Source organism: Cebus imitator, unplaced genomic scaffold, assembly GCF_001604975.1.
Source record: "Cebus imitator isolate Cc_AM_T3 unplaced genomic scaffold, Cebus_imitator-1.0 Scaffold39, whole genome shotgun sequence".
NCBI lineage: Eukaryota > Metazoa > Chordata > Mammalia > Primates > Cebidae > Cebus > Cebus imitator.
Window position 1 is genome coordinate 12,641,302 of NW_016107354.1, and position 17,428 is coordinate 12,658,729.

The window sequence follows — 17,428 nt, forward strand, 5'->3', positions numbered from 1 at the left end:
CGTTGATAAAAGGGAAGATGGAGCTGCATGTTGAACATGCCTAGTCCCCAAGTAGCCCCTTTCCTATTGGCACAGCTGCCAGCGTTCACCGTGCAGGCTTCCAGCTTGCTCATCTATGCTTGCAGCTTGATTTTTCAGGCTGCTTTTTGGAGAGGGATAACATGGGGAGAAATGCCAGATATAGGTCATGGGGAGGAAGGCAGCAAACCACACTGCCATGTGTGTACCTACACACCCATCTTACATGTTCTTCACATGTACCCCAAAACCAAAGATAAAATTTAAAAAAAAGGAAATGATTTGGGGGCTACTTTTTATTAAAAGAAAAACCTTACCAAGGACTCCTTTACCCTCACCAACCACCTAAATAATTTCTTTTTAGCTCCTGTGTCAGATATACCAGTTTATTTAGCCATTCACCTACTGAAGGATGTCTCAGTTGCTTCCAAGTTTCAGAAATCACGAGTAAAGCTGTTATCAACATTCACATGCAGGTGTTTGTGCGGACCCAAGTCTTCTACTCCTTTGAGTAAATACCAAGGAGCGTGATTACTAGATGGTAAGCGTATGTTTAGTTCTGAGAGAAACTGCCAAACTGCCTTCCAAAGTGGCTGTACCATTTTGCATTCCCACCAGAAATTGATGAGAGATCCTTTTGCTTCACATCCTCTCCAGCATTTGGTGTTGTCCATGTCTCGGATTTTGGCCATTCTAATAAATGTGTAGTGCTAGTTCATTGTCTTCATTTTCATTTCCTTGATGATATATGATAGGGCACATATTTTCATGTGATCATTTGCCATCTTTATCTTCTTTGGCAGGTGTCTGTGAAGGTCTTTGGCTGATTTTTTAAATGGGCTATTTGTTTTCTTACTGTGGAGCTTCAAGATGTAGACCAAAATTAAGACGTAGAGGCAGAAATAACTTCACAAATGTTTATTAGAAACCACATTTGAGGATCAACCCAGGAAGGCGCACCAACAAAGCCGGACATGTTCCCAAGTCTGCTGCAAGTTGGAATGCCTTTATAAAAAAGTTTAGGAGAAGGGAGGGGACTCTGTATCAGAGTTGCCTGTTTTCACTGGAGGGTAGAATATGGAATTTATAATCATTGGCTACAATGACACATACAGGTTAAAAAGTTTTATGTACAAGACAATCAGTAAAATTTCATGATTCAGAAACAAATCAGTGTCCTTTTCAATGCCAGTAGGTTATGTATTAATCTGTCAACAGTTTGAGGAAGTAACAATAAAGTTTAAGGGACTCATGATTAAGACTTTTTTTTGAGGCAGTCTTGCTCTTTCACACAGACTGGGGTGCAGTGGCAGGCTCATGGCTCACTGCAGCCTTGACCTCCTGAGCTCAAGCAATCCTCCCACCTCAGCCTCCAAAGTAGCTGGAACTATAGGCATGCACCACCATGCCCAGCTAATTTTTGTACTTTTTGTAGAGAAGGAGTTTTCTCAGTTGCCCAAGCTGATCTCAAACTCCTGGGCTCAAGTGATCGGACTGCCTCGGTCTCCCAAAGTGTTGGGATTACAGACATGAGCCACTGTGCCCAACATTTTCTGTATATTTTGAATAACATTTATGAAATACGTCTATTGCAAATATTTTTTCTCAATATGGGGGTTGTCTTTTCATCCTCTTTACATTCCATTTTATAGAAACATGAAAATGCAAAAAATATCTGAAGAAAATTCAGAATTAATAGCTAATATTTTGGGCGTTCACTCTATGCCAGGCCCTGGCTCAGAGCTTTGTAAGCATTATCTCATTAACCCTTCTAAGGACATGGTGAGGTGGGCACTATCATGCTGTGCCTTTTAAAGATGAATAAGTGAGGCTCAGAGGGGTTAATCTCATGCCGATGCTACCCTAGCTAGTCAGTAGCAGGGTTGGGACTGGCGCTCAGGATGGCTGGGTGCCCCCAAAGTCCGGGCGTGCAAACACTGGGCCCTGGAGCCCCTGGGATGGTGAACACACAGGCACAAAGCTGAGGCCCCAGAGGAGATGCAGGTCACCCTGGAGCGAGCTCACCCTCCTTCCTCTCCCATGCCTGCCTCTTCTGGGCTCAATGCAGATGGCCATCTTCCTAACTCATGCCTTGCTCTGTTGAAGTTCACGCCTTGGCAGTTGACTGCTTCTGGGATTGGGAGAATATAAAGAAAACATGCTTTAATTTAAAAAAATGACACCTTTTAGCCTTATTATCTTTTCCCTTCAGATGAAATTGTAGTTCCCTGAAATGTGGTATTTTATTGTCTTCATTTCAAAAGAATAAGTCTTATTATTCATGGTGAGCCTTAGGAGACCTGTCCTGGGGTATGGTGGGAGGAGCCCGGGGCTCTTACTAGGCTGCCCCCTCCCAAGTCCTCCAGACCATCAGTCAGACAGTGCAGAGGGGTGTCTACTGAGGCACTGAGTGTGCCCAGCAGGACGTGTCATCCTGCACCTACTGGAGGGGCAACCCCAGGAAACTAAAGGAGTGGGAGAGGGGAGGCTGAGCTCTTGACTCAGCAGCTTCTTCTCCGCACTGCCTGTGATCCAGGCCCTGTGCTGCACCTTCGCTGTGTTAAATCATTTAATCCCCCTGCACGCCCTGTGGCATAGGTGTCATTACTATCTCTGTTTTACAGGTAGGGAAACTGAGGTGCAATGTACTTATCAGGAGCTGCATAGCTGCTATGAATGGGGCAGGAGACGAAGCCCCAGGCTGGGTGTGGCCGAGGGCTCCTGCAGTGAAGATGAAATCGAGCCTCAGTGACTGACCATCCTGTGATCGGCCTCAGCTCCCTCACTTGTAAAATGGAGAGGTGTGGGGGATTGGTCAGAGTGGTGGGAAAAGCTATAGGGGAAGGTCAAAAACCTTCTGAAAGGTCGGAAAGCTTTGCAGAGCTCTGGGAGAGAATAGCTGAAGGCAGCTGTTCTATAACCCTGAGGCAGAGGGCAAGGAGGAGGTACAAGGGAGTATGGGGGAATTTATCCTAAAGAGGCTTGTTTACTTATGTTGACCAGGAACTGACCTTTGATCATCCCTGCACGTGATGTTCCCTGAAAGGGAAACAACAAATATTAATTACCTGCAGGTTGTGTTGGCTCGGGTTTTCATCATTGTGCCTGCACTGAATAAAAGCAAGCAGCTCCAGCTTCTCGGGGCTGCTCTCTGGCCACTAGAGCCAGGCAGCCCCCTGGCCGCTCTTACACTGCATACCTGTGTCTGAGTACTTATTTCATCTGTTGCTCGGCCAGGGTCTGTGGCACAGACCTAGCAAAGAGAATGACACTTCCTTGGGGGACAGTGGACAGGGAAAATCAGCAGAGAGCCCCTGTGTGCCTACTCCTGCCAGGGTCTGCGGGCTCCTAAGGGCAGTCTTGTCCAGCCCCTGCTGTTCCTCTCAGGGTAAGTGTCAGTGGCTTTAGTCAGTGCCTGGAGAGACTGGGCGAGGTAGGCCACACCAGGCCAGAAGCAGGCAGAGGGGGGCAGAACCTCCTGCTGACACCTCCCTCCCCTGAGACAGTCATAACGCCTAACTCAGAAATGGTCACACAGCGTGCTGAGCCCCCACCTGGAACGCAGTGAGTGCTCAGTCAGGGTTAGTTCCTGTTTGCCGTTTGTGGGGGGCTTTCGGTATGAACCCTCCAGGAAGGTTTTGTGTTTTGTCTGTTGCTCGTGTGTTTCCACTGTGGACCCTCAGCTAGGCTCAGGCCCTTCCCTGCCCGGCTCAAGGCTGTGTCTGCAAATCCTGCCTGGAGCCCCACTTCTGCTCTCGGCAGCTCAGGAAAGTCCATTGCTCAGACCAGGGCTAAAAAATGTGTCTGAGTTGAGGCTGAGGCTGGCGGATTGCCTAAATGCAAGAGTTGGAGACTAGCCTGGGCAACACGGTGAAACCCTGTCTCTACTAAAATACAAAAAATTAGTCGGGCGTGGCGGCATGTGCCTGTAGTCCCAGCTACTTGGGAGGCTGAGGTAGGAGAATTGCAAGAACCCAGGAGGCAGAGGTTGCAGTGAGCCAAGATTGCGTCACTGCACTCCAGCCTGGACAGCAGAGTGAGACTCCATCTCAAAAAAAAAAAAAAGTGTCTGAGTTGCTGCTTTCTGTGCACTGTCACCGAGGCACTGGTCTGACTCCGTCTCTCTGTCTCTATTGTGCTCCCTCTCTCTCACACAGTCACACACACACACACACTCATAACACACACATATACACATTTACACACACAGGCACACCCATGCACTCACACATTAACATACATGTGCACACACAGACACATGCACTCACATACATGCACACAGACATTCACATACAAATGCACACACCAACACACACATGCATGCACACACATGCACACACTAACCAACATATTCTCACACATGTACATTCACACACACTGACATGCATGTAGATATGGTCACACATGCACTCACACATTTACACACACATGCACACATACACACACACATTGACAGTCACACATTCACACATATGCACACACATGCACACTGACAGTCACACACATGTTCACACATACACACACATTTACGCACATGCACACTGACAGTCACACACACATTCACACATACACTCACACACACACATGCACACTGACAGTCACACACACATATGCACATGCAGTAGGACGTGAGCTTTTCCATCTCACGCACGTCCCCACTCCTGCCTGCATATGGTTTTCTGGCCTTGAGAGTGGGCAGAATCACTAGCCAGGAACTCAGGGGCTCCAGGAAGCCCCTTCCTCCCCACATGCGCCTCTCTCCTGGATGATTCTTAGTGACCGCGTGGTGCCCCCTTTCTTGAAAAGAAACCGAGCATCTGTCCTCCCCCTCCTTAGCCCCTCACGCTGCAGAGAGCGAGCAGATTTCCAGGGTCTGTCCCGTCAGTGGTTTTGATGTGTGAAGAGCACGGAGGGGGAGACAGAGGTGCTGGCAGGGAGGTGGAAGACCCCAAAGCCATTCATCCCTCCCTTCCGCATGTGATTCCCCAAAGGCTGTCTCTGTTGGGGAGATCACAAACTCCATGGGACGTCTGAGTTTCCCTTTCCCTGAGCTGTGTCCAGTGTGATTTCTTCTTGCTCTTCACTCTCCGTATTCTTTAAGGGCATCTGGTCCAGGCATCTAATTTCTGCCCTAAGGAGTGAGGCTCAGAGAGGGGCAGTGACCTGCCCTAAGCCACGCAGCAGCACACTGGGGCAGGTTCAGGACCACAGCATGGACCTCTTGACTCTGGCCTGAGTCTTTCCTTGACTCTAGACAATTGAGACAACCAGGTCAAGGAAAGCATGCTCTGGGCTGCGTGGGCGCAGGTAGCCGGCATCAGTGCCGGGAGGGCCTCAGTGTCGGGAGGGACTCGGTGCCAGGAGGGCCTTGGTGCCGGGAGGGACTCGGTGCCAGGAGAGACTCGGTGCCAGGAGAGACTCGGTGCCGGGAGGGCATCGGTGCCAAGCAGCCTCTTTTGTCTCGAGCCTGGCTTTTGTTTCTCTCTCTTAGAGATTCCAATTAGGGGAGCATTTTTTGTCTGTTTTTAATTCTCTCGTCTTTCACTGTGTTTTCTTTTCGGGTAATCTGTAGCTTGCAGGCACCGAAATATGACATGTACATTAAAATGAAATGCAGTAAAATATAATTGAACGTATTTCTTTCATGTCTGAGCAGCGGATTACTTTCCCTGGTGTATCCCTATTTCCACTTAACTCCTTCCTCTTTTTGTCTGAGGTTTTTCCTCTCCTCCCCGGAGTCTCTGGGATTTGAATGGCTTCCTCGGCCCTTGCTCATCAGAAATTCACACAGGATCCTGATGCTACAGATCACGGTCCCATAATGGATAAATCATGTTCCTGGGACCAAGGAGAGGGAACCAGCAGTGTCCTTGTGGGCCTGGGAGGGGTCCCCACTGATGATGGGGAGGATGGGGGTCTGTGAGTGGGATTGGGAGGGGTTTCCCTGGGCGCAGAGACCCTCCTGGGCACATGCTTCTGGTGGGTCCTTCTGTTGCTCTAGAGCTGAGGCTGCAGCTCTGTGATCCTGACTTGCAGCCAAAACAGCTATTGGGGTCCCCAGTGAGCGGTGAGTCATCAGGGACTTCCAAGACATGACGCTGAGCTGGGGTTCAGGTCAGGAGGGGAGCCAGAGGCATTGGAGGGGGTGAGTAGGAAGGGTGTCACTGGCTCAGCTTACCCACTGCATGGCCTTGGGTGAGTGACCCGTCCTCCCTGGGCCTCAGTTTTCCCATCTATAGTATGGGCATATATAGTCACAGCACAGGGGATTACAGGGAGGATTAAACCAAATGATGCCTGTAAGACGCTCAGCACAGTGCCTGGCACATGGTGGGTCCTGAGTGATGGGGGCAGGTAACAGTCATTCACTCATTCACTCACCAGCCCATTGTGAGGCCTCCCATGTGCCAGGCCATGCACCAGGCATCAGGGAGAGAAAAATGAAACTTCCTGTCACCTGGGGTAGCTCACGGTCTAGTGGGGACTGGAACCGGCTCTGGGAGATGGACATAGTGGTGTTTGCGGGGACAGAGGATGGACAAACAAAGTCGGCTCCCAGGGGAATCAGAGGAGGCCTCCTGGAGGAGGTGATGCTCAAGCTGAGCCTGGGAGGGGGCTTGAGTTCCAGGGGCAGGGGTGGGGGGAGCTCCAGGAGAGGACGGCAGGGCAAAGGCAGGGAAGCATAAAGAGTGGTGGTGAGGGTGCCGGGGTGGCCTGGCTGGGCCTGAAGGCTGGGACTGTGGGGACGAGTGGAGGAAGGTGGACAGGGAAGGCTGGTGGGGCAAGATCACAGTGGCCCTGAGTTTGGACTTTGTCAGGCTGATGCTGGGAGCCATGGATGGGTGGGGGGCAGGGGAAGGCTGTAGTCAGAGTGTCAGGTCCTTCTGCAGATGGCAGCTTTGAGTGAGAGCCACAGTGAGACAGTGTCCCTCCTGTCACTCCTGTTGCTCAGGCTCCACCTGAGGCTTCACAGAGTGAGCGTCATCTGTGTCCCTGATGCGGCCTCAGGGGCTCACAGCTGCAGACGTGTGCCCAAGTCCCCGAGTCCCCCAGGCTGTGACTCGGAGCCCTGGCCCTGCCTCTTTTCATCGCGTGTCACTGTGTTTGTTCTTTAGTTGCCGTTCTCTGAACAGCCCTCCTCCCTCCTTACCCTCCCACCGGTGTTTACTAAGCTCCTGTGATGTGTCAGGCACCGTTCTAAGGGCTATGGCTGTGAACAAAGAGATGACAGCCCTGGCCCAGAGCGCACAGCTCCATGTGGGCCCAGATGGTCACCAAATAACTGGGGACATCCCGTGGGATCAGTGCAGCCAGGACGAGGTTGCAGAGGTGACGCTTTTGATTTTGGGGGGAGGGCTGAATACTGGGCCCAGAGGCTGCACACAGTAGGCACAAAGCAAATGCAGATTCTTTCAGAGTCCAGCCTGCTTGCTCCTTTACCAAGATCCCGTGACACTTACGGCCGAATCACTCTCTCTTCCCCTTTAAGGTGGAGACCGGCTTTATCTGCAAGTGGCCATTTGCCTTGAGGCCCCTTGGTGGACCCTTGCTGTCAGAGAGTGCAGCTGCAGCCAGGCACAGGAGCACAGCAGAGCGGGCCACAGGCCTCCCAGGGCTGCCCGGGACACTGCACGGGCTCTGGCTGCTCAGCCTCAGCTCCTGAGAGCAGGTGTGTGAACCCAGGGCCTCCTGCTGGGGGGGCTCTGTGTGGTGTCTTGGCTCCACAGACACAAGTGGGGGACCCCACACCATCCTCCTCTCGCATGAGGCTCTCAGTGACTGTACCCAGGAGAATGGCACGAGGGAGATTTCAGAGCCACCAGAAACCTGGCAGCAGGTGTTTCTTCATTGTTTCTTTCCCTTCCAAGGACTTGGCATGGGGACATAGCGGGAGCTACAGTCACAGGCAGACACCAACAGTGTCTCAGGCTAAAGACCAAGGCTCTGAGCCCCGGTCTCCACCTCGGGACCTGGGGCCTGCCTCTCTCCAGCAGGGACACTAGGCGTGGCTGGAGGGAGGCTGGGGGACAGACTCTGGGCCTAGTAGAACCCGGAGCAGGGCAAGCATGTGCTTTGAGGCAGAGCAGCAGACCCAGGCTTTCACAGGAGCCTTCCCACACACAGACCTCAATTTTCTGTGAGCCTCGGTTCCCCTTCTGTGCTGTGGAGGAGGACTATCATCAGGGCCGGTGAGCAGATTAAGGGGGACAGTGCTGGTGGTGGGGTGGGGCCCACAGCAGATGTGCAGCAAGACCCTGCCTGCCCTTCCTCGTCTGCCTGGTGTGTCCTGGATACTCAGAGACTCAAGCGTCCTCATTCACAGATGACAGTGAGCACAGAGCAACTCCGTACGGGAACTGCCAGAACATCTATCCCCAAAGGCTGTGGGGATGAAGTTGCTCCCTCTGAGGACACAGCCCTGTGGGCCTTGAAGGCTGTTGAGGTTTCTGGGTGGCCCTGAGAAATGCAATCATCCCTGGGGTCTCACCCCGAAGCCTCCATGAGCTGTGCACATCGAGATGGAGGGGCAGGCATCCAGGAGTGAGTATGGGCAGAAATGGGGTGATGAGGAGGGTGAGGGTAGCCAGGGCGGAGGAAGGGGAAAGAAGGCACTGGTGACAGCAGTAGCCAACACATCTCCACTTGCAGATGAGGGGACTGGGCAGAGGGAGGTTGAGTGCTTTGTCTACGGTCATACTTTGCTGGGTTCAAACCCAGGAGATCCAGCTGCACAGTTGGGCTCTCAACCATAAACCTGAGGAGGGAGAATGTGGGAGAGGAGCTCCGGGGAGCCCACAGCTAACCTGGCACAGTGTCCATCCCACCCCCACGTCCCCGGTGTGAGGTGACAGGCCGGGGCAGGGCTGTCATGCGTGGCACCGGTAATTGATGAGGGCAGAGCACTTGCGTCTCTCTAAGGGGAAGGAGCTGCTCCAGGACATAATCACAGGCTGGGAGGCATTGATCTTGGCACATTGAACACAAATCTATGTGTCAGGCCTGTAAATCACCCATTTAATGGGCCTGGAGATGCGCGGGAGGGGCTCTGGCCCCTCTTGGCACCTCCACAGGCTAGAATGAGGCTGCAGATGGATTTGCCTGGGAAGGGCAGGGCTGAGCCTGGGCAGCCAGGATGGAAGGAGAGGGTCACTGTCCAGCTCTGAAGTCACCCTGCAGCTCAGGATCCTCCAGGCTCAGGGCATCACCAAGTGAGAAAGTTAGGTTGTGACCATTTGATAAATATCCTTCCCCTCAACCACCCCTTGCCCAGACGTCCTTCCTTCCCTTCCCCCTCTCCCTCCCTCCCTCCCTTCCTCCCTTCTCTCCCTTCCTTACATAGGCAGGAGGGTAACAAAATGGAACCCTAAGCATGTGTGTCTGAAGGCATATTTATAAGGACCCACACCTGTGGGCACAGGCACACCTGCTGTGCCCTGAAGGGTCATGTCCACCCAATGCCAGCCTCACAGAGCCCAGAGCAACCCAGGCCCTTTCTCTGTTTTGTGGATCCCAGAAAAGTGAAAAATGAAGGAATGTTAAAACAGAGTCACAAACACGGGGATAGAACTTGAATGTTTACATGTACAATTAATGCCTTCATTAACAAAATGTGGTGCACTGTTGTTGTATGATTTGCCAGGTAACCACAGGGTTTATTACAAAGCTCATTCGTTCCACACGTGAGACAGAGTAGATGGGAACCAGGAGCCATGCAGGAAGAAGTTGGAGGAAGGTCTTGCCTTCTTTCCACCTGTCCCCGTGTCCCTGAGGCTGTGGGAAAAATCTCTTAGAGGCAGGATCAGAAGCTCACATCTGAGGCCTTGGAGATTGTGAGGTATGTGGTCCTTCCGCAGCACACAGACACACACACATGCACACATGTGCACACACACACACACCCATGTGTGCACACACTCACCCCAGGTTGGAGGGCAGTAGATCTGGCATTTGCAGGCATAAGGTTTTAGAGGTGAAGGCACTATGTGTCATTCTTGTAATTTCTTTCTTTTTTTAATTTTGAGACCGAGTCTCACTCTGTCGCCCAGGCTGGAGAGCAGTGGCTCAATCTTGGCTCACTGCAATCTCTGCCTCCTGGGTTCAAGCGATTCTTCTGCCTCAGCCTCTGGAGTAGCTGGGATCACAAGCACCAGCCACTATGCCTGGCTAATTTTTGTATTAGTAGAGATAAGGTTTCACCATGTTGGCCAGGCTAATCTTGAACTCCTGACCTCGACCTCCCAAAGTGCTAGGATTACAGGCGTGAGCCACCATGCCTGGCCCATTCTTGTCATTTCTGAAGACAAGAATGGAGAAATGGCATGTCTGTGGTTGGAGGAAACCTGGCACCAGGGACCATCTCAGAGGCATTTCTGCAAGTCATGGATAACATGGCCCCAGACCCTCTCCCAGGGGTCTGTAGGCTGGGCCTGGTGGGGAGGAAACAGCTGCCTTGTGAGGTCCTACTGTGTGCCCTGGTGTCTGGTGCCCTCATATTTGTGGGTTTCTGGACCTGCAGCCCCCCAGGGCAGCAAATGTCATCAAGCCTGTTATTTTTACAGGAGGAAATGGAGGTAAGTAACATGCCAAATTTGATGTTTGTCCAGCTTGGTAAACTCTTTACAGGTATTTTAAAAGGAGGCAAGTTGCTGTTTCTACACACCCTCCCCGTTCTCCTCATGACTCCCAGGGAAGCAGGGAGGATGAGGGCTGCGCGGGTCTCCCACTGGCTCCCACACCCCTGCCCGCCGTGGCTCACCGAGTCCTCCCTCACACCGCCTTTTCCAGGTGCCAGAAATGTGAGACATCGGTGGGAAAAAGAACAAACACACTCATCCATTTTGCCAAAATTGGCTACCCTTCCCGGATAACCCACAATTATGTGACGCGGGTAACAGAATTCTCATGACGGAATGGGTCTGATTTCCTACCTTGATCCTATTTGCTGAGAAAATGAATTCTGTCAAATCTCTTGAAGTCAACTGTCAAAGTGAAGCATTTTGGGAAAGACAGATCTCTCACTCTGATGGCAAAATTCATTTGATTTGGCTCTCTAATCCAGTCTGCCTGCGAAAGCTGGGGCTGAAATTTTGAAGCCTGTTCTCTCTTTTCTCTGCTGCCCTGTCTCTTAGTGCCCTTTTCTCCATCTCTTAGAAAATATTGCAGCAAAGAATTGCAGCTAGTGTAATGATGACCATTTGGTTTCTCATGACTATTTTTTAGGGAGAAAACGACAGCACAAAGCCATTTCTTTCAGAGTCTGTTTGGGGAAGGGAGAAAGGTGCTCACTGCTAGGGCCAGCCAGAACAAGAGAAAGGGCTCAGGGGGATAGGCGAGACTTTGCAGCCTCAGCATCTGCAGGAGCAGAAGGGACATCTGGGAGGATGGCAGTGCCTCCTTCCCCACTGAAGGAGGGGTGCAGTGAGTACTGATTTTTTTCTGATCCCTGGTCCCTACCCTGTACCCTCTTTCATGATTCATCTCCATGAAGCTGTCAGAAGCTTCTGTTATATTTTACAAAGCATTCTGCATTCATTATGTTCATTTAATCATTAATTGACTCCTTGGCTCATTCATGTATTCATGTTATTCAGCTTCTGGTAATTGGGGTTCACTGTGGGTTGTGACCCATGTGAAGCTCTGGGGTAACAGACACTGACAAGACACAACCTTCCCCTGCAGAAGTCCAGGCTCTAATAGAGGAGAATGTGCACAGATAGCGGTGACCTGGACTGGTAAGGATTACGAGGACATGAGTTGGGCACATAGTAGGTGCTTGCATTCTGAGGACGCACTGCGTAAGATGTAGCAGGAACCAACAATGGTGGCCCAAGCAATTGAGATTTTATGTAATGATCATGCACAGAAAGCTGTCTGGTGGGAGATGGTTTCAGGGTTGTTGCAATGCTATTCCATGTCATCAGTGGTGGGGACGCATGACGGGCAGGCTGGTGACACCGTGTCTTGGTCGTGAATTGGCAACTCATATTCTTTGTGAAACAGGATACAATTATGCAGAACATAAACATATGCTAATGAGGGATAATTACACTCCACATTTATACATTTATCAAAATATGCAAAAACCATTTCTGACAATTATACACCTACAGGCACACCCGTTTAATAACTGCTCGAGGCTCCTTGCCAGCACCACAATGTGAGCTTGGGGGCCACGTGGGACCCGAAACCTGCAGCCCAGCCCTGCTTGTGAGGTCTCCACTGTCACTGCTGCTAGCCCCATGCAGACCTGACCCACTGCCACCCTTCTTAGCCTTCTTGGCCCTCCCAGCTGCCCAGAGAGAAGGCCTCGTCATCAGACCTTGTGGGGAGGGACCTGGGAGAGACCCTGAAGTCCCTGGAGGGCAACAGCTGCTCCTGGACATCACCACTGGGAAAACAGGCAGGCAGTGATCCCAGCATGAAGATTTCAGCTCCCATCTTTTCATCCAAGGCTGCAGCCACTGGTGTTGCTGCCGCTTCAGCTTCACTTACTCTTCGTTCATTTGTTCATCTGTTCAGCAGTTTTAATTGTGCATTGATTCTGAGCCAAGCCTGGTTCTAGGTGCTGAGGATGTAGCAGAGACCAAACTGCCCAGTCCTGCCGGCATGGGATCTGCCATCAGGGTCGCGTTAACAGGGATTCCCAGGGGAAGACAGAGGCTTGGAGGTTTTGGACGAGCCCTTTTAGCCCTGTCATTGTCTCTCTGTCTGTCTCTGCATATGCAGCCATCACTTACAACGAGGCACCCGGCAGCACCCTGCCATGCAGGGCCCCCATCAGGCCGTCAGGAACTCCTCTTCTGCCATGAAGGAAGCCACAGTTCTCCCACTCCTGAGACAGGGTACTGAGTGGTCCCAGAGCTAGCGAGCAGCAGAACTAAGACTAAAATCCAGGCCTCTCCCCATGGCCCCATCTCACACCACCCCCAACTCTGTGCCCAAGGCGCTGTTGTGCTGTTCCAGGGTCATGCGACATTTAGGTTCTAAAGTCAGGTGGTGTCTCATTCTTACAAGAGACTGCCCTACTGCTCCATAGCCCTTACGCCATGATTTTGACAACTATCTTAAGCTTTGCGCACCAAATCTTCAATGAAATTAACATATCATTATACTACTTTATTTAACATGTTCCAACTCTCATCTCCTGTGAGTGTAGCTGTCAGTGAATCTATGAAAGGATACCTGCCAATAATAATAATAAAAATCAGCTGGGCACGGTGGTATGCAGCTGTGGTCCCACATGCTCGGGAGGCTGAGGCGGGAGGATTGCTTGAGTCCGGGAGGCTGAGGCTGTAGTGAGCTATGATCATGACACCATACTCCAGCACGGGTGACAGAGTGAGACTCTGCCTCAAAAAAAATAAAATAAGATAAAAAAGAGATCTGTCCCCAGAACACAGGATCGCTCCCCCAGCCCGAACCCTCTCACTTCCCTCTGAGATCATGTCCACACCATCATCAGCTGCTCTCGTCTCCGGAGCCCTCTCTAAATGTGAGCTTATGGCTGTCACATAATGTTATCAGCCATAACAATGGCACCTAGAACAATTATGGTGAACCATCAACTCCAGCTGGATTTAGGATCTACAGTGAGTCACAGCTTCTCAAGCTGAGGAGGCAGCCTGTCACCCCAGACATGTCTGATGGGTTCTGCCCAGCACACAGTACTGGCTTAGTTATAAAGTTACGAAGTAACGGGTTCTGTGCTCATGTGGGCCGAAGGCACCGACCCTCTGGAGCAGTGCTGGTCTGTGCCACTGGGCATTGCAGGGAGCCCACGCGGGCTGTGTGGGTTCCAGCTCCGGCCTCCTGTTCCCACTCCGAGTCCTCGTGTTCTCTCTCCTCTTTGCTCTCAGGACAGCATATGCAGGTAAAGTCCTGGGGTCTCCCCTGGAGGGTGTTGGTGCATTTTGATTCTACACCCTGATGGGGTAGGCTGGGTTCCCGTTCAAGGTCTCCGAGCCCTGACACCAGTGCTGAGAGGCAGTGTGGTCCATTGCTTAGGCTATAGGCTTTGGGTGACTGTGATTTCCACCCAGGGCTCCCCTTCTTATTGGCTGTGAGAACTCAGGAGAGTTGCCTAACCTCTCTGAGCCGCATCATTTTCCCCTTCTGTGAAATGGGCACAGCAATACTGACAACATCAACTGTTATAAGCATTGGATGAAATGAAGCAAGTGGAGGCAGATTTCTGGGTTCAAATGACACTTCCGGGACACTCATGGAGGTGGGAGTCTGGGCAGAATGAAGGGCCTGGGCTTTTCCTCTGTAACATGGTAAGTGTGGCAGTCTCTGCTGCATAGGATTCTCCAGGGAGCCCATGACCTAATGTGAGTGAAAGGTCTGGTACGCAATGCACCTGTGGTCTCATATGCTCAGTCCCGGATACTGATATGCCTGTGGGCCCATACAGTGAGCCCCTGATGCGCATGAACTGACACTGTTACTATTGTCATTCTGCTTGCAGGCAAACACCTCACCTTATTTTTGTGCATCAGGCCCCTGATGCAGGATCTGGGCATAGGAAAGACTTGAGTCTCAGCAGAGTGGGAAGAATAGGGACCCAGGAGCAGACTGCCCAGGTTCGAAGGCCAGCACCACCACTTCTGAGCTGTGGACAAGTTTGTAAACCTCTCTAAACTTAAATATCTTTATCTTTAAAATGGGGGAGTGAGTGGGCAATAATAGAGTCTCCTTCCTAGAGCTATTGAAATAACTAAACGAATTAATGCATGGAAAGTGCGTAGCAGAGTGCCTGGCACACAGCAAGTGCTAAACCCGTGCTAGCTTTGATTATTCTAGGCTCCAAGGGAATGTCGCACAAAAGGGCCTTGAATAATCTCCTTTTCTGCCACCACTGCACTTAGAGATGCAGAAACTGAGGCCAAGAGACACTAAATTAAATGCTTGATGACAAGACAGTATATGGCTGTGCTAAATTAGGCAGGGCAGACAATTAGAGGACAAAATGATCTATAATAAAGGGCTAATTGGGTGGGACCAATACTAAGCAGACCGGGAGCCTGAGATGAGGGAGAGAAAACGCCAGCCTGGGACGAGGAGGGCCTTGGCTAGGGCCCAGGTCTTCTTGTTAATAACATTGAGTTTTCTTTTAAAATAAGAATCCACACTTACTGTAAAACACTTGGAAAGCAGGGGACACATGAAAAATGGTGTCTCAATCACTGGCATCCCACATCCCAAAGACAGTAGCTGCTGAAGGTATTGATGTTGTTCCTCATTCTTTTTCTGCTCATATTCAAGTGCATCTTTTCATAAATGACTTCCCAATGGTGGGACTGTGTTCTGTGCGCTTCCTGTTTATCCTGTTGGTGCGGGAGAAATCCTCCGACTTAAATAGTGTGAAATGGCCAAATACACAACACCTGACACTGGACAGATGCAACTGATAAGTTTATTAGTCACACACACTCACAGCCCAAGGGAGGAGGATGCTGCGTTTCGTGTATGGCCCCGTGAAACCTGCACTTAAGAGCAGAGAGGACCAGTGGGGGCCGTGGGAGAAAGGCTTTTTAGTAGCAAGAGGGTGAGATGCCTGCAGAAGAATGTAACTGGTTTGAATAGCTGCACGTTGGCAGACAGCCGAGGCCCATTAGGTGAGGATCAGGTGGAGCACAGCTGGCCTGGCTGATAGGGGAGCTAGCTGGGTGGGGAGACTTGCGTGTTGGGCAGCGGCATGCCTGGTGGGAGCCCAGAAACTCACAAGTAGGCCTTGGGGGTCCTGTGAGGCTCAACATTGCTAAGGCGGCGGATGCAGTTTTGGAGTTTATAGTACAGAGACTGTCAGTACAAGCTAGGATGAGATTTGGCAACTCCGCCCCACACTGAAACAGCAAAGGTGATTTCCCACCCTTATTGAGTGTCCACTGTGGCCAACAGGGAGGGTTTGGCTTATCATAGGCACCCAAGGACTGTTGCTGATGGAGGCGCCACCGTCTCAGGATGTCAGCATCTCTGTGTGCTTCTGTGGTCACTTTCAGCAGGGCAGAAAGGACATAAGGGCACGTGCACTGGATCTTAAATGCTTGCACCTAGACGGGATGCTCACTACCTACAGGGCAGCATCTACAGATAAATTCCTGCAGATTCACCAATACATTCACCAATACAAGTCTCAGAGCACCCTCACGGGAAGGCTGGGGGAGCTGTCACCCTCCTGAGGGCCCAGGAGCAGCATGGGCATTTGTGACCTAGCTGTGTCCTCTTCATGGAGGAGATGCAGATTTGGGGATTTCTTACATGACACTCCAGTCTGACCAGTTTCCATCTCCTTACATACTCTTGGAAATTGTCCATTTGATTAAATGGACATTTATTTAAGTAAACTCACATTTTAAAAATCTGGGTCATTTCCTTTTTAAAAAACTTTCTAGAATAACGTTGCTAAGGATTTTATTCTTGAATCTTTCTCCTACAAGGATATACTCAGTAAAATGGTATGACGTTTTAAAAACTAATAATGCCTCATATATCTAGAGAGAGTGAATAACGCTGAAGTCCTGCTGGTTCAACCTTAAACCCAGATTCCAAATCTTCTCACCCTCTCCAGGCTCCCACCCTGATCCCACAGTCATCATGTTTGGACCCCTGCAGTAGCCTCCTGGCAGGTCCCTGGCTCCACTCACTCTCCACACAGCAGCTAGTGTGACCCTGTGATACCCAGGGCTGAGCTGTCTCTGGTCTGCTTCCAAAATCCCAGGCTCCTGCCTCACTGGGCACATCCAAGATGACAGTGCCCCTGGGCGCCCAGAGTCTCCAGCCCCCTCCCCTCTTGGCCCACTGCATCCCCTCTTCTACTCCCCTCGATCCCCTCCAGCTGCTGGGGCCCTTGCAGTTCCTAGCGACAGGCTCTGCCCCTGCCCTTGCATCAGCTGGAACTTCTCCCATGTCTGCCCTGTACCCCCCTTGTCCTTGCCTCAATGTCACCTGCTCTGAGAGCCCTCCCTGACCCTGATTTACAAGTGTGGCCGCCAGCCAGCAACCCCTGCCCCCTTCCCTGCTTCCTTTTCCTCCAGCGCTCTCCCGCACCCTGTGATCCCCCATCTGATGCTCTGCATCTGTCTCCTTCTAGATCTGAGCTCCCCACCCAGAAGCCTTATTTGGTTCTGGGTTTTCCCCTGCTGCCTGGGACAGCAAATGCCCAGTAGGCGCCCAATGAGTATTTGCAGAGAAAACAACGACTTTAGCCCTGGTCATGTCCTATGGGGAAGACGCTGCCTAAATGAGGGGCTGTCACATTATTTCTCAAGGCAGCCCAAGGAAGCAGGTTCTAGGGATACCCCGGTGTTTTACCTGAGCACTCAGACCTGGCCTGGCCTGACTCAGCTCACTGTGATGTCCAGCTGTACCCAGCTAAGGGGGGCGGGCTTGGAATTCCCACCTGGCCCTG